General features: G+C 37.8%; 1 protein-coding gene across 2 annotated transcripts in view; it reads right to left on the reverse strand.

Annotated features, from left to right (window-relative positions):
- The window catches only part of jag2b (jagged canonical Notch ligand 2b), a 158,445-nt gene that overhangs the window by 79,580 nt on the left and 59,753 nt on the right, over positions 1-19,112 (reverse strand). The window lies entirely within an intron of this gene.

The following is a 19,112-nucleotide window of genomic DNA, read 5'->3' on the forward strand; positions in this document are numbered from 1 at the left end:
GTGGTAAAACTCCCGACAGTTAATATTACCATTTTAAAGTATAATGATCAAAATTGTGATTGACAACTGCACTCTGATAAACTCACAAACTGATTGACGCTGGCCTGCTCGCTTAAATGTTAACATGAAAACAAGAGATATTAACGTCTTTCCCCATTAACAACATACTAAAAAGCTAAACTTAAATAAACACGTTGCTGTCTAAGCAACTAATATATTCATTTGTACACATTGAACCTACAAGCGGTGCGGTCTTAGAACAGAGTGATCGTTCTATACTCAGAGGTAAAGGTGCACAAAAAAAAAAATCGATTCACAGCCAAACAGAAAAAAAAGGACATCTTTTAAACTTTAATATTATCTAATAATGCAACAAGTGTTATATTAATATACATTCCAAACATGTTTTTTTTTTCAAATAAAAATAAATATCTGCTTGACTTATGACTTTAAAGCAAGTTACACATCAAAGTGTTAAGTGTAAAAACAACAACTGTACATTTTAACTATAATAAACTGGTAGCTCACTCACCAGAATTTAACATTTGAAAAAAAACTGTGGCAACATTTTAAATTTACAATAATGCACCGTAAAAACAACAATCGTATATATTTTATGGGGGAAAAAGGGTGCCACGGTTTTTTTTTCATAGTAATGCACTGTAAAAAACAACCATAGATTTTACAGTAAAAAAACAAACTATAATTTCACTGTTAAAAAACTGTGCTACTATGCTGAAAATGTTACCGAAGAATTCTGCCGATTGAGCTGCCAGGTATTTGCTATGAAATCTACAGATTTATTTTAAAAAATTGTATGTGAAAAAATACATAATCAAATGTATAAGCAATTGTGAAATAATAGCATGAGACACATCCCTATATATTTATATTCATAAGTATATATTCACTGTTACTGAGGCCAGCCATAACTACGATGTGTCCTCAATGAAAATGAGTTTGACATCACTCATATAAACAATTGATTTAATCTTTAATCACATTCTAAAACGCATTACTTCAAAAACATACATTTTGATGTTGAAGACCCTAACGAGTCCAGGGTAAAAATTAGGGCTGGGTGATAAAACAACATCAATATATATCGTGATAGCGACGTAATCATGATCAATAAAAAAAATGTGTTCGATAAAACGTTCGATCATTTTTTAAAGGGGAACATTATCACCAGACCTATGTAAGCGTCAATATATACCTTGATGTTGCAGAAAAAAGACCATATATTTTTTAACCGATTTCCGAACTCTAAATGGGTGCATTTTGGCGAATTAAACGCCTTTCTATTATTCGCTCTCGGAGCGATGACGTCACAATGTGACGTCACATCGGGAAGCAATCCGCCATTTTCTCAAACACAATACAAACACCGAGTCAAATCAGCTCTGTTATTTTCCGTTTTTTCGACTGTTTTCCGTACCTTGGAGACATCATGCCTCGTCGGTGTGTTGTCGGAGGGTGTAACAACACCAACAGGGACGGATTCAAGTTGCACCAGTGGCCCAAAGATGCGAAAGTGGCAAGAAATTGGACGTTTGTTCTGCACACTTTACCGACGAAAGCTATGCTACGACAGAGATGGCAAGAATGTGTGGATATCCTGCGACACTCAAAGCAGATGCATTTCCAATGATAAAGTCAAAGAAATCTGCTGCCAGACCCCCATTGAATCTGCCGGAGTGTGTGAGCAATTCAGGGACAAAGGTCCTCGGTAGCACGGCAAGCAATGGCGGCAGTTTGTTCCCGCAGACGAGCGAGCTAAACCCCCTGGATGTCTTGGCTCACACCGTCCCTTATGTCACCGAAGATGATCAAGAGAAGAATATCAACCCTAGCTTCCCTGGCCTGCTGACATCAACTCCAAAACTGGACAGATCAGCTTTCAGGAAAAGAGAGCGGATGAGGGTATGTCTACAGAATATATTAATTGATGAAAATTGGGCTGTCTGCACTCTCAAAGTGCATGTTGTTGCCAAATGTATTTCATATGATGTAAACCTAGTTCATAGTTGTTAGTTTCCTTTAATGCCAAACAAACACATACCAATCGTTGGTTAGAAGGCGATCGCCGAATTCGTCCTCGCTTTCTCCCGTGTCGCTGGCTGTCGTGTCGTTTTCGTCGGTTTCGCTTGCATACGGTTCAAACCGATATGGCTCAATAGCTTCAGTTTCTTCTTCAATTTCGTTTTCGCTACCTGCCTCCACACTACAACCATCCGTTTCAATACATGCGTAATCTGTTGAATCGCTTAAGCCGCTGAAATCCGAGTCTGAATCCAAGCTAATGTTGCTATAGCTTGCTGTTCTATGCGCCACGTTTGTTTGTGTTGGCTTCACTATGTGACGTCACAGGAAAATGGACGGGTGTATATAACGATGGTTAAAATCAGGCACTATGAAGCTTTTTTTTTAGGGATATTGCGTGATGGGTAAAATTTTGAAAAAAACTTCGAAAAATAAAATAAGCCACTGGGAACTGATTTTTAATAGTTTTAACCCTTCTGAAATTGTGATAATGTTCCCCTTTAAAATTCTTTGTCCGAAGAAAGCGGAAGTTGCAAAACAAGGTTGGTTGCATGAACAAAGGCACAAGCTCTCTGGCAAAGCAGGAAGTGATCACTGATTAGTGGGAGTGACAGGCTAACAGCCAATCAGGTAGCAGTATCAACTATCAAATGTGGTTGTTCCAACTTGTTGCCTCGTGGCTGATTTTCAGCATGGAGTGAGAAGAGGAAGCAAAAATGAGTGCTGCAGAGAGCAAAGAAATTATGGATAAAACAACAAAAGCCACCTCGACAGTATGGCAGTTTTTTTTTTTTTTTTCCCCCAAACGGACCGGAGTCAGAGCAATGTGGTCTGTAAATTACGCAAGGTGCTGGTCCCCGGTAATACCCAACAACCTTAGCCATGCTTACCCCTTAGAGCACAGCTGCAACTTGCTCGCACTGAACCCGCAAAAATTAGTCCTCAGGTTTCTCCATGTTTACATTTTCATACTTTGCATTGTTTTGTTTATTTATTAGAATTAGGACAGTACATATTAATCAATGGGTCAGAAAAAACAGCTTCAACAGAAATATGCTGGATTTAGAAAAACACAAACACGCAGTCTCCCCTGGTTAGTGCTCTGGTTCTAAATCTACTGTTTTGTTTAGTTTTTTGTGTGAATGCTCCAAAGCATTCAAACATATATTTTTTTACACCAAAATTCATGTATTTATTCATTTTCAACTTATTCTTCTTCTCCAGATTTTGCCGTGCTCTACCTTCCACATTTTCATCCAATTCAAACCGTTCCAACTTCAAACTGTTCAACCTATTTGGGAATCGCGGGCTTTCCCTTGACAAATTCCCAAAATTTCCAGATTTCCCAGAATTCCAGGTTTTCCGGGACATTTTCCCCATTCAATATGAATTGGTCATTTTTCAAACTTCCACCATTACCACATTTTTCAACCGATTCAAACCATTCAACATATTCCACTCATCCTGGACATTCAAACTATCCTTTTTTCAAGTTAAAAAACATTCCAGGAATTCCCAAAATTCCCGTTTTTTTTCCAACCCTTTTTTTGGCCCTTTTTCCTAGCGACTACACCTTTCACATTTTCAAACCCACTTCAATCGTTCCACCGTCAAAACATTCCTCTTAATCAGGACAAAAAACTCAGTTATTTTTTTAACTGGAAAAATTCCCCGGTTTTCCCCAAATTCCTGGAATTCTTTAATACCATTTCTCAATTAAAAATGTTACTACTTCAACATTTTTCGACTAATTTGAAAAATCCCAACACCAACCATTTCAAGTCATTCAGAACATTCAAGTCTTTTAACATTTTCCCAAAAATTCCCATGAAATTCCCATTGAAATGAATGGGACATTTTTCAAAGTTCCACAATTCCCACATTTTTCATCCGATTCAAACAGTTCCAACTCCAAAATACTCAGCCGGTTCAAAATTGTGTGCTTTCCTTCAACAATTTAAAAAAAATCCCGGATTTCCAAGGAATCCCAGTTTTCAGGGACATTTTCCCCATTCAAAATGAATTGTCCATTTCTTAAACTTCCAGAATTCGCACATTTTTCAACCTATTCAAAACATTCCAACATTAACACATTCCACCCTTTCCAACTAACACTTTCACAAGTTCCAAACCAAATTCAGTTTTTCCTGGAAATTCAAACTCTTCAAGATTCAAACCATTTCAACATTCAAACTATTTTTACATTCATTCATTGCCCTGATGTGGGATCTGAACCGAGGATGTCGTTGTGGCTTGTGCAGCCCTTTGAGACACTTGTGATTTAGGGCTATATAAATAAACATTGATTGATTGATTGATTGATAATACATTCTGTCAGCATTTCAGTTCAACTTCAGCATTGGAGCATTCACACGCAATTCCTTTCAGGAATTGCCTCATCTAGTTACATTTAAAACCCATCAAGGGTGGAGGAGCAAGTCCATTTAGAACTTTGAAAACAAGAGAAGCAGCCAGAAACTTTGGATAGTTCTCAAAATCTAAAATATCATACTTACTTAATATTACAATAATGACAATGCCAGTGCTTCCTGTTTAGGGCTTTAAGTGTTTTCTTAAACCGAAACTTGAATGGCTTCAAAATGCTCTCAGATGTGTGGGACCAAGTCGTGTGGCAATAGTTAATGTTACTAAATATAGGGTTGTTCGGTACATCGGTACTAATAAAGTACCTCGGTACTAATGAATTCAAAACAGTACTGTACTGCCTTTAGAAAAAAAACGGTACTGTTTTTTATCCGCATGGTGCCGTGCGGCGGTGACGTACTGAGCGTAGGAGCATGGTTAGTGTGTCAGCGCGCACACACTCACAGAGTGTACAAGGAGAAACAGTGAGAAGAGGGAAAAAAAATGGCAAATAAAGGCAATTCCACTGTTTAATAAAAAGGGTGCGTGAGGCGCAATATGGAGGTATTAGGGCTTCAAAACTATCGATCAAGGTGCCGCTTTAAACACAGAAGTACCACGCTGCAAGCGTGCTTTAAAAACACGCCTCGCCAAAGGTGGCATGATTAAAGTATTACCACCTTTGCTTCAAACTTAGCTAAACATTTAAACAACAAGCAGTTAGATCGACTGATAATAAAGTTAATTATCCCCTCCGTTATGTCCATGCCAAATATTAGCGCAGTCCAAACCGCCCACGTAATGTAAAGTAATGCAAGTGAAATGATAGAATTTTGTAACAAATCGCTACAATTTGTGTTTTATCTTTAACAATGTGTTTTACCTGCAACATGTCTTATCTGTGTACTTGTGGCCATAGTACTTGTTTTAGTGTTTACAAATGATTGTATTTTTCTTAAAAGCATAGACCAAGAGTGGAAACCATAAATCATAAAGCATTATGTCAATAAAGCTTTTGATAATATTCTAACCTAATCCTGGATTATGGCAGACTATATGTAATATATTAAAGTTAAAGTACCCATGATTGCCACACACACACTAGGTGTGTGTAAATTGTTCTTTAGTGCAACAACCAAAGCCCAATGTGTTAAATGCCTTTTCATATGTATTTTAATCTTTTTAAAATTGTTATTTGAGTGATATAAGAACCATATGTTGAATGTAATTTAAGATTTTTTGTTAAAATTAAACCAGGAATAATTTTTTTTTGTGGTCCCGTATATTTTGAAAAAGTATCGAAATACATGTTGGTACCGGTAGCAAAATATTGGTATCGGGACAACCCCAGTGTGCATACATATGAACCTTTGCAAACTCTACAGCAGGGGTGGGCAATTAATTTTTACCGGGGGCCACATAAGCAAACCGAGTACTGCTGGAGGGCCACACCGACAATATTTCAATTAAATTTTGCTCAAAATTATTTTTGATATACCGTAAGATAAATACTAATAATAATAATAATAATAATAATAATAATAATTTCATTTAACCTAACTTAACTTTATACAAAAGCAGATTGCTTTTGATGGTTTTATTTTTAACACTGTCTTACACAACCCTTCCTGATGTATAAATACAATGCAAAAATGTCCATTTCTGCACAGGGTTAATTTCTGTCACTTTATCCTGCATTATCCAACATTTTTCCCCGTCAGATTTGGACAACCATCTGTTGTTAAAAATCATTTTTAATCATATTTATTTTATATTGGTTTTATATGTAATTATTTTTTGTTTTTATTCAGTCATTGGTGGAGCTAAGGATAATATTTGAATATTGTTTTTAATATTGTTGTGCAGCACTTCGGAAACATTTTGTTGTTTAAATGTGCTATATAAATAAAGTGGATTGGATTGTCACACCTGCCAGCTTGTCCCATTTCAGTTCTAAAATGTCCAAACACGCATTTACCTATGTGAACAAGTCATTACCTGTGGTTGTCTCTTTAATTGACTGCATGGCTGCCAGCTTCTTTGTGATTTGAAAGTCTGTAGTTATCCCACGTAAGAAGATGAGCAGCTGGGCGGTGTCACACGTACATCGCAGCTCTCATTCAAAGCCAGCGAAAAACAGTCAAAGTTAAATTGAACAATGTTAGCTATTTTATCATCATGTTCTTTGTCAGTCAAGTTTGAATTAAAGATTACTTTAAGGCAGGGGCGAGCAACCCGCGGCTCTTTAGCACCGCCCTAGTGGCTCCCTGGACCTCTTTCAGAGATGTGTGAAAATGGAAAAAGGTGAAGAAAAAAATTAATTTTTTGTTATAATATATATTCTGTAACATGACACAAACCTTCCTAATTGTTAGAAATCCCACAGTTTTTTATACACGCTTCACCGATGAGAGTATTTGGCAAGCACCGTTTTGTCCTACTAATTTCAGCGATGCTTGAACTCATCCTAGTTTGTATACTTGTACAACTTTCTCCGATGCTGCCACAGAAAGACGTGTTTTATGCCACTCCGTCTTTGTCTCATTTTGCCCACCAAACATTTTATGCTTTGCGTGAATGCACAAAGGTGAGCTTTGTTGATTTTATTGATTTGCTGGAGTGCTTATCAGGCATATTTGGTCAATCCATGACTGCAAGCTCATCGATGCTAAGATGCTCTTTAAGCTAGCTGTATGTACATATTGCATCATTATGCCTCGTTTGTAGGTATATTTGAGCTCATTCAATTTCCTTTACTTATGTCCTCTGTGTATTTAATTTATATTTGCATGTCTCACGACACATTATCTGTATGTATTATTGGCTGCATTTCTGATAGTTGTGTATGTGCCATGTTGTTCCAGACCACAGCAAACGTTACCCAGCTTGCAAATATTGTAATAAATCCATTAAAAGAAGACAGCCTGCCGTTTCCTTTAAGTTGGACATACACATCTATACCTTTGGCCATTCTGAGCCAGTCATTTCCAGAAGTTATCTCATCCTCTGACAAGCCTCCATTTTACTAATGATTTTCATCTATCCATCCATCCATCCATCCATCCATTTTCTACCGCTTGTCTCTTTCGGGGTTGCGGGTGTTGCTGGAGCCTATCTCAGCTGCATTCGGGCGAAAGGCGGGGTACACCCCGGACAACTCGCCACCTCATCACAGGGCCAACACAGATAGACAGACAACATTCACACTCACATTCACACACTAGGGCCAATTTAGTGTTGCCAATCAACCTATCACCAGGTGCATAAAAATTAAAATACAACATTTCTGTCAACAAAGATTTGCATCAGCCTATGATAGTAGGCCAATATAGACACTACTGACCTACTCAGTGGCCTAGTGATTAGAGTGTCCGCCCTGAGATCGGTAGGTTGTGAGTTCAAACCCCGGCCGAGTCATACCAAAGACTATAAAAATGGGACCCATTACCTCCCTGCTCGGCACTCAGCATCAAGGGTTGGAATTGGGGGTTAAATCACCAAAAATGATTCCCGGGCGCGGCACCGCTGCTGCCCACTGCTCCCCTCACCTCCCAGGGGGTGATCAAGGGTGATGGGTCAAATGCAGAGAATAACTTCACCACACCTAGTGTGTGTGTGACAATCATTGGTACTTTAACTTTAACACTTACATCATGTGTTGCCTTCATTACGGGCTTTTTATTTTTTTGTGGCTCCAGACAGATTTTTTATTTTTTATTTTTGGTCCAATATGGCTCTTTCAACATTTTGGGTTGCCGACCCCTCCTTTAAAAGGTATTTAAATTGTTACCACCTCTAAATGCTCTCCATTGACCAGAACAGTATGGATATACAAGCCAATCTTCCCTGTGGAGACTGGACTGTCAACAGCTTCAGCACCAGAGGTTGAGTTGGGTGTTACAATTTATTTAGCCTTTCTTACATATTCCTTATTTTTGCACCTTTGTTTTAAGAGGTTATTGTTAGGTGTTCAATGTTAAGCTTTTTCTATGGATGTGTTGACAGTTCCTTGATAGCTGAAGGGATTATATCAAGGTTACATTTTAATAAAAATGTTTACATTTATCATATTTTTCTACTCATCCTATATTTTCGATAGGTCATAACAAATATCAATAGGTATCGATATCGACCGACCTTATATCATGATACAGGTTCTGGCCACATCTCCTAGCCCTAGTAAAACATGCCTGCCACCAAATACGAGGCCCATTGACAAAGGTCACTTTGCCAATATTAGCTACAGTATGAGAGCTGAATTCAGTCTGGCTTCGTCCTTGCTTGTCAGACACTGAGGTACAGTAAATAAGCAGCTAATGGGATTATCTTGTTTCAGTTATGCTTTGCTTTCCGAACACATCATGCAATGGATTAAAAGAAACACGCCCTGCATATTTGTAAAGGAATGCAATACGTACAGTAGTTACTGTAAAAAAGGTGAGGGTGACTGGCTACAAATAGTAGAATAAAATTGTACTTCATTTTAATTGTACCTAAAACAGTTTTTTTGTGGTAATTTTGCATTGACAACATAACAGGTGCAGTACGTTTAAATCTAAACCTAAGAAAACCACCAACGATATCAACATTTCATCATGTAATCATGACCAAAATAATCATGGTTATTATCGCAGTATTGTTAAATGTTCTCAAAAAGCACACACTGAAATCTTGTGATTAAGTTTTTTTTACTTAACTAAAATAAACACACAATGCTAGAAAAAAACACTATTTTGCATGTTTTGTGTTTCTTATGCTTCACTGATAGTGTTTTAGTCTTAGTATTGTATCTGTTTTAATGGCTAAACTTGTATTAATATAGTAGCACTTTAAGATTTATTTTGATGAAAAGTGCATATCAAGTAAAATCTATTATCATCATTTATTATTTCCAGCGGACATTGTGGCGTCCTCCTCTGTTCAGTAGTCCTTGAACACACCGTCAAAACACAGTATAGAACAGGGGTGTCAAACTCATTTTTAGATCGGGGGCCACATGGAGAAAAATCTACTCCCAAGTGGACCAGACTGGTAAAATCATGGCAGGATAACTTAAAAATAAAGACAACTTCAGATTGCTTTTTTGTTTAAAAATAGAACAAGCACATTCTGAAATTGTACAAATCATAATGCTGTTTTTTTTTGTTTGTTTTTTACACTTACATGTTGCGGTTAATAGTATTCTATCTTTATTTGTCGTTATTTATACTTTCTGAATAAATGATGTGATAATGTTCATCATTCAACTCATTGGTGTTCATTTTCAATCTATCAAGATAAAAAAATAATATCAAAATCAAATTACAGGATGTTATTTATGTAGTTTGATCATTTTCCTTGACTGATGTACTAACATCATGTGGTTTATATTGTACATATGTAGCATCATCTACAAAGATACAAACAATTGCTATTGTGACATTCAGTGGACACATTTAAAATAGCTGTATTTTTTCATTCAAAAATTTACGGTTAATTTTTATACTTCGCAAACTCATCCCACGGGCCAGATAAAACCTGTTCGCGGGCCTGATCCGGCCCTCGGGCCGTACGTTTGACACCCCTGGTATAGAACGATAATTCTGTTCTAAGAGGACACAGCTTGTAGGTTCAATGTACACAATTGAATATCTTAGTTGCTCAGACAGCTTTGTGTTTATATAGGTTTAAATTGCGGAAAGGGGTTAATGTCTCTCGTTTTTATGTCAGCATTTATGCTGGCAAGCTGGCGCCAGTCAGTTCGTGAGTGTAATAGGGTGCAGTTATCGATCACAATTTTTCGATCATTATATTTTGTGAGTTTATCAACGTTTTTTCCATAATTTTTTATTAAAATGGTAATACTAATCATTGGGAGTTTTACCGTGCTTATTATTATTATTATTAGAGATGTCCGATAAAATCGGACTGCCGATATTATCGGCCGATAAATGCTTTAAAAAGTAATATCGGAAATTATCGGTATCGGTTTCAAAAAGTTAAATTTATGACTAAAACCCTGCTGTACGGCGTGGTACACGGACGTAGGGAGAAGTACAGAGCGCCAATAAACCTTAAAGGCACTGCCTTTGCCTGCCGGCCCAATCACATAGTACCTGCGGCTTTTCACACACACACAAGTGAATGCAATGCATACTTGGTCAATAGCCATACAGGTCACACTGAGGGTGGACGTATAAACAACTTTAACACTGTTACTAATATGTGCCACATGGTGAACCCACACCAAACAAGAATGACAAACACATTTCGGGAGAACATCCGCACCGTAACACAACATAAACACAACAGAACAAATACCCAGAACCCCTTGCAGCACTAACTCTTCCAGGGCGCAACAATATACACCCCCAACCCCGCCCACCTCAACCTCTTCATGCTCTCTCAGGGAGAGCATGTCCCAAATTCCAAGCTACTGTTTTGAGGCATATTAAAAGAAATAATGCACTTTGTGACTTCAATAATAAATATGGCAGTGCCATGTTGCCATTTTTTTCCATAACTTGAGTTGATTTATTTTGGAAAACCTTGTTACATTGTTTAATGCATGAATGTGTTAGTTCCACGACTGTATATATCGGTATCGGTTGATATCGGAATCGGTAATTAAGAGTTGGACAATATCGGAATATCGGATATCGGCAAAAAAGTCATTATCGGACATCTCTAATCATTATATTTTGTGAGTTTATCAACAGTTATCAGTGACGTTTTTTCCATACATTTTTAGTAAAATGGTAATACCAATCATTGGGAGTTTTACCGTGCTTATTATTATTATTAGCATTTATCCCAGTTGCACGTGACGTTATGTCCAGTTGCAGACTTGGCAGCGGTTCAAGCACTGGCGTATTCGTACCGAACTGAAAATGTTGCAGTTTCCAATGTCTACAAAGCAAGCCTGCCTGATAGAGAGCGCTCAAAAGTAAGGCACTGCTCTTCAAAATGCGCTAGCTCGATGCTAATGTGCATTGGTTATGCCATGTACATGCTACTGATTAGCATTAGCGACGTTACATGGCGATTTCAACACCTCCAATTTCGGTAATCAAAACTACAATTAAGACACACGCTACAATCAAACAGCTGATGTGTAGTAAGTACAAGACTAAAAGTATAAACACTTAAACAAAAGAAAAGACTACTCCCTGACTACGGGAACACACAGAGGACAAACCGAAATGAATGCAACAAAATAACACCTGGATAGCGTAGCTATCATTTTCAGCTGACTGTTAAATGGTAAATAAACAAATATTTTATTATCAAACAAAATCACATTAACACACACAAAAGTACTGAAAATGTGTAATGTTGGGTACCGGTATCGATTCTCTGGTACTGGTTCAAATTGAAAAGTTATCCATCTATTAGAGGAATTGTTTTCCCTCTGTAAGCAGACGAGAATGCTTTTGTATTCACTAGCTTTGGCCTTGGTTCTGATTGAAGAGAATTGTTGCTAATTATTTATGCACAGTCACACACATATTATGGGTAACGATGTCATGAGGTACCAGCCTGTAAAGAGAGTGGAGGGGGACAATGTGTGAGCGCTAGGCACACATATCAAGTTAACTTTCAGTTTTAAAGGGGAACATTATCACAATTTCAGAATGGTTGAAACCATTAAAAATCAGTTCCCAGTGGCTTATTATATTTTTCGACGTTTTTTTCAAAATTTTACCCATCACGCAATATCCCTAAAAAAAGCTTCAAAGTGCCTGATTTTAACCATCGTTATAAACACCCGTCCATTTTCCTGTGACGTCACATAGTGATGCCAACACAAACAAACATGGCGGAAAGAACAGCAAGCTATAGCGACATTAGCTTGGATTCAGACTCGGATTTCAGCGGCTTAAGCGATTCAACAGATTACGCATGTATTGAAACGGATGGTTGTAGTGTGGAGGCAGGTAGCGAAAACGAAATTGAAGAAGAAACTGAAGCTATTGAGCCATATCGGTTTGAACCGTATGCAAGCAAAACCGACGAAAACGACACGACAGCCAGCGACACGGGAGAAAGCAAGGACGAATTCGGCGATCGCCTTCTAACCAACGATTGGTATGTGTTTGTTTGGCAAAAAAGGAAACTAACAACTATGAACTAGGTTTACAGCATATGAAATACATTTGGCAACAACATGCACTTTGAGAGTGCAGACAGCCCAATTTTCATCAATTAATATATTCTGTAGACATACCCTCATCCGTGCACTTTTCCTGAAAGCTGATCCGTCCAGTTTTGGAGTTGATGTCAGCAGGCCAGGGAAGCTAGGGTCGATATTCTTCTCTTGATCATCTTCGGTGGCATAAGGGACGGTGTGAGCCAAGACATCCAGGGGGTTTAGCTCGCTCGTCTGCGGGAACAAACTGCCGCCATTGCTTGCCGTGCTACCGAGGACCTTTGTCCCTGAATTGCTCACACACTCCGGCAGATTCAATTGGGGTCTGGCGGCAGATTTCTTTGACTTTATCGTTGAAAATGCATCTGCTTTGAGTGTCGCAGGATATCCACACATTCTTGCCATCTCTGTCGTAGCATAGCTTTCGTCGGTAAAGTGTGCAGAACAAACGTCCAATTTTTTGCCACTTTCGCATCTTTGGGCCACTGGTGCAACTTGAATCCGTCCCTGTTGGTGTTGTTACACCCTCCGACAACACACCGACGAGGCATGATGTCTCCAAGGTACGGAAAACAGTCGAAAAAACGGAAAATAACAGAGCTGATTTGACTCGGTGTTTGAGAAAATGGCGGATTGTGAAGTCATCGCTCCGAGACGAATATTAGAAAGGCGTTTAATTCGCCAAAATTTACCCATTTAGAGTTAGGAAATCGGTTAAAAAAATATATGGTCTTTTTTCTGCAACATCAAGGTATATATTGACGCTTACATAGGTCTGGTGATAATGTTCCCCTTTAATTCCTGCCGAGACCTGTACGGACAAAAGCATGAAAAGACGGGCAACCATTTTAGAAACTGCTTCGACCTTTCAACAGCTCGGGTAACTCTCAGCGCTGGTATTTCTATTGTTTGTATTTATCATAAATTACGGACTATAAGCCGCTACTTTTTTTCCAAGACTTTGCACCCTGCGGTTTATAAAAAATGTATGTTTTTTTTCTTCGCTGACAGAAATAATACAAATAGTCTTTAAAAAAAAAAACAGCAAATACACTGAGAAGGTGTTTTATCGCTGTCCTTTCATTTTCAACCTTAAGTAGAGTGCTGTTCAGTCTTCTAGTCCTCCATTGCGTTTCTACTGGTATGGATTCTTCATTCATAACTCCGAGCAACTTTTTTTAAAAGTTTGACAGTACAACTAAAAAACTGTGTATACTTACTAAACCAGGGGTCAGCAACACAAAATGTTGAAAGAGCCATATTGGACCAAAAATACAAAAACAAATCTGTCTGGAGCCGCAAAAAATTAAAAGCCATATTACATACAGATAGTGTGTCATGAGATATACATTGAATTAAGAGGACTTAAAGGGTATTAAATGACCTCAAATATAGCTACAAATGAGGCATAATGATGCAATATGTACATATAGCTAGCCTAAATATCATGTTAGCATCGATTAGCTTGCAGTCATGCAGTGACCAAATATGTCTGATTAGCACTCCACACAAGTCAATAACATCAACAAAACTCACCTTTGTGCATTCACGCACAACCTTAAAAGTTTGGTGGACAAAATGAGACGTGGCATAAAACACGTCCTAGAAAGTCGGAGAAAGATATACATGTAAACAAACTACGGTGAGTTCAAGGACCGCCAAAATTAGTAGGACAAAACGGCGCTTGCCAAATACTCGAATCAGTGAAGCTGACAGTGTGCTTTATAACAATTAGGGAGGTTTGTGTCATGTTTGTCCTCCTACAGAAACCATATTAAAACAAAAAATATATTTTTTTCTCCTAATCTTTTTCCATTTTTCATACATTTTTTAAAAAGCTCCAGAGAGCCACTAGGGCGGCGCTAAAGAGCTGCATGCGCCTCTAGAGCCACGGGTTGCCGACCCCTGTACTAAACTGTCCCATTGGTGATGTCTGTAGGAGTGTTTTCATGCGCGCTATCGTAATAACGCTAGCGTCGTTTGCATTAGCTAATATGCCAACACGTTTACGAGTGTCTGTGTTAGTATTATTAACTTACAACGGCATTATTTTTGTATTGTTTCAGTTTCACAAATTCCTCAGTAAATTCACTAAAATGTCCCCGTGGCTTAACTGAGTCTGTTTAGCTGATTGGAGAACTTGCGTCATTAGCATTAGCTAATATGCTAACACGTCTACCAGTGTCTGTGTTAGTGTTATTGACCTACAATGGCATTCTTTTTGTATCGTTTCAGTTTCACAAATTCCTCAGTAAACTCACCAAAACGTCACCGTGGAGTTATTGAGTTTGTTTAGCTGATGGGTCCATGACGACGACTTCTGTTTTGTTTGATCAGCCGTTTTACTGCCGTGTTACAGACACCGTTTAGAAACAAATAAGGTATGTTAAAAAAACATATACAAAATCTTTCTGTGTAAATATTCATTTTGCAACGTATATGTGGAGGGGGGCGTGGTCGGCACGCCTCCTGCGGGAAGGGAGTGTGTATGGCTCGGCTTCGAAGCCCAGCTGACAGGTGAGTAGATTGCCCAGCTGGGTCAGGTTATCTAATCACCGGTCTCCTTTATCAGCAGCATCCGAAGCCATGAGGGGGACAGAGGCGCTGACACACACGAGCGAGCAGGAGGCCGCGAGCGATAGACCAGAACATTGCACATTATAAGCCAAGAAAATAAAATACTTGTTTGAACCTGAACTTTGGGTCCCGCAGATTCTGCCGGTCCAAGGAGATAGAACCGCGATACTAATGAATCATATTCGGTACCATACCGCCTCTGAAAAGTACCGGTCCGGCACCCTCCTCCGCGCCCCCCTTCGTAGTCACGTCGTGTCATTGCTGGTTTACGAGCAGAGGAGCATGTTCGGCAGCACACAATCACAGAGTACTTACAAACAGAGACAGTGTGTAGACAGAAAAGGGAGAACAGAAGCATTTTAGTATAATGGTGAAGTTATAACACTGAAACACCCACCGGAAGAGGTGCTTTAAAGTCCAGCCCCAGTCGGCAGTGTTTTAGCTACTTCTAAATCACTAATCCTCGCCTCCATGGCGACAAATAAATTAAGTTTCTTACAAGTATCATCCCTGCAGGACGAGGAATAGCTAAACATGCTTCACTACACCCCGTAGCTCACCGGTGTCAAAATGTAAACAAACGGTGGATCTACACCTGACATCCACTGTAATGATACCAAGTACAGTAGCGTATCTAGTCGATACTACTATGATTACGTCGATATTTTTTAGCATCACAACATCTTGTTTCGTTTTTTAAAAATGTATATTGTGTTCATAAACTCAGGAAATATATCCCTGGACACATGAGGACTTTGAATATGACCAATGTATGATCCTGTAACTAGTGTTTAGAGTGTCCGCCCTGAGATCGGTAGGTTGTGAGTTCAAACCCCGGCCGAGTCATACCAAAGACTATAAAAATGGGACCCATTACCTCCCTGCTTGGCACTCAGCATCAAGGGTTGGCATTGGGGGTTAAATCACCAAAAATGATTCCCGGGCGCGGCACCGCTGCTGCCCACTGCTCCCCTCACCTCCCAGGGGGTGAACAAGGGGATGGGTCAAATGCAGAGGACAAATTTCGCAACACCTAGTGTGTGTGTGTGACAATCATTGGTACTTACTTGGTCTTGGATTGATACCCAAATTTGTGGTATCATCCAAAACTAATGTAAAGTATCAAACAACAGAAGAATAAGTGATTATTACATTTTAACAGAAGTGTAGATAGAACATGTTAAAAGAGAAAGTAAGCAGATATTAACAGTAAATGAACAAGTAGATTAAAAATTTATTTTCTACCACTTGTCCTTAATAATGTTGACAAAATAATAGAATGATAAATGACACAATATGTTACTGCATATGTCAGTAGACTAAATTAGGAGCCTTTGTTTGCTTACTTACTACTAAAAGACAAGTTGTCTTGTATGTTCACTATTTTATTTAAGGACACATTTGCAATAAGAAACATGTTTAATGTACCCTAAGGTTTTTTGTTAAAATAAAGCCAATGCAATTTTTTGTGGTCCCCTCTATTTAGAAAAGTACCGAAAGGTATTGAAATATTTTCGGTACTGGTACCAAAATATTGGTATCTGGACAACACTACAACAGTGTTAATATTAATACAAATTCCAACATAGCAGTGATTAGAAATCACTCATTTACATTATCATCACAGCCATTTATAAAAATAAAATAAAATCATTAAAAAAATTTAAAAAAAGAACAATAGCATCTCATAAGTTTAACAACCCATTGTGTCCAATAGTTTCCACACAGATAAAATAAGTAATATTTTAGGTTCATTTAATAGTTAAAACTAATTTAAATAATGGATCCCATATTCCAATACATGACTCATTATTATCTGAACTAAATGCAGTTTTTTCTACTGATATCATCTCCATAGCTTGTGTATACCAGTCAGTATGAGTTGGACTATCAACATCTATCCATTTTTTTTATTTAATATTACCGTTTTTGTTATGATGCATATTGAAAGAAATGCTTTTTTTCTTTTTGATGACACGTGACTAAATTGATGCAGATCACCCGTTTCTAACTCGATTCCTAATTTTCAAAAATAAATAAAAATACATATATTTTGGACTATAGAGCACACCTGTATATAACATTATTTTACCCGTTTTTAAATCCTTACGTGGTCTTGCCCCACCTTACCTCTCTGAGCTGCTCCACCTCTATGCCCCCACCCGGTCCCTCAGGTCAGCTGATCAGCTGATCCTGGAGGTACCCAAATCAAAGCGCAAGCTTCGAGGGGTTAGAGCCTTCTCTGTTGCGGGTCCCAAACTCTGGAACAATCTCCCTCTCCATGTGAGACAGGCCCTTTCTTTGGCTACTTTTAAGACCCTTCTTAAAACCCATTTTTATTCACTGGCTTTTAACCCAGCATGAGACTTTAAACTGTTTTTAACTTTTTTAACTGTTTTTAACTTTTTAACTGCTTTTTATCTAACAAATTGTTCTTAGGATAATTTGTATTTGCTTTTTCAATGTGTATTTTACTTCTGTTTTAAATGTTATTTTTTTAGTCTGTCCTTTGCACAGGTGGGTAGTAACGCGCTACATTTACTCCGTTACATCTACTTGAGTAACTTTTGGGACAAATTGCACTTCTAAGAGTAGTTTTAATGCAACATACTTTTACTTGAGTATATTTATAGAGAAGAAACGCTACTTTTACTCCGCTCCATTTATCTACATTCAGCTCGCTACTCGCTACTGATTTTTATCGATCTGTTAATGCACGCTTTGTTTGTTTTGGTTTGTCAGACAGACCTTCAAAGTAGGATCTATGCATGCCTGCGTTTCACCAATCAGATGCAGTCACTGGTGACGTTGGACCAATCAAACAGAGCCAGGCGGTCACATGACCGTCACACGTGGACCCCGACTTAAACAAGTTGAAAAACTTATTGGGGTGTTACCATTTAGTGGTCAATTGTACGGAATATGTACTGTACTGTGCAATCTACTAATAAAAGTTTCAATCAATAAAAAGTGTGAAGGAAAAAAGACACTTTTATTTCAACTGTACCTCTCTCAAAAGCTTAAAGACTGACCACACAGTTCCTGTCTTCACAATAAAAGTGCCGCTCCATCGCGCCTGCGCTAACAAAATAAGAGTCTCCGAAAGCCAGCGCAAACAAGCTAGCAAGCTACGAAGTTTGCCGCCAATGTATTTCTTGTAAAGTGTATAAAAACGAATATGGAAGCTGGACAAATAAGATGCCAAAAACCAACCACTTTCACGTGGTATTAGACAGAAAGGAGGAACTTTTTTTTCCTCAATTTGCAAACGTGGACGTTATCATCACTGCTGTCTGATTCCAATCAATGCAAGTCATCAGAATCAGGTAATACACCAACTTATATTCTTGTCTTCACGAAAGAAAGGAATCTATATGTTAAACATGCACGTATATTCATTAAAACACCTTTAACATGTGAACAAAAACGGCAAAATAAATAAATATAAATTATATACTGTACATTATATATATATATATATATATATATATATATATACACACACACACACATATACATATATATATATATATATATATATATATATATATATATATATATATATATACACACACACACACATATACATATATATATATATATATATATATATATATATATATATATATATATATATACATACATATATATGATATGTGTGTGTATGTATATGTATATATGAGGTAGATCACCTCGACTTGGTCATTTATTAAGTAATTGATTAACGTTGAAAAACTTATTGGGGTGTTACCATTTAGTGGTCAATTGTACGAAATATGTACTGTACTGTGCAATCTACTAATACAAGTTTCAATCAATCAATCAATGAATGCCTTCTGAGCCTATGGTGCTGTTAAGTTATTGTGGCTCAATTTTTTTTATTTTAATGTATTATTATTTAATATATATTATTGTTTTAGTTGCCTAAGAGATATTCCTGGCTCTGAATTTGCTCATTGCTATTTTTATGTTTTTGTGCATTATTTGTTGCCGTCATCAT

The sequence above is a fragment of the Nerophis lumbriciformis genome, linkage group LG26, assembly GCF_033978685.3.
Source record: "Nerophis lumbriciformis linkage group LG26, RoL_Nlum_v2.1, whole genome shotgun sequence".
NCBI lineage: Eukaryota > Metazoa > Chordata > Actinopteri > Syngnathiformes > Syngnathidae > Nerophis > Nerophis lumbriciformis.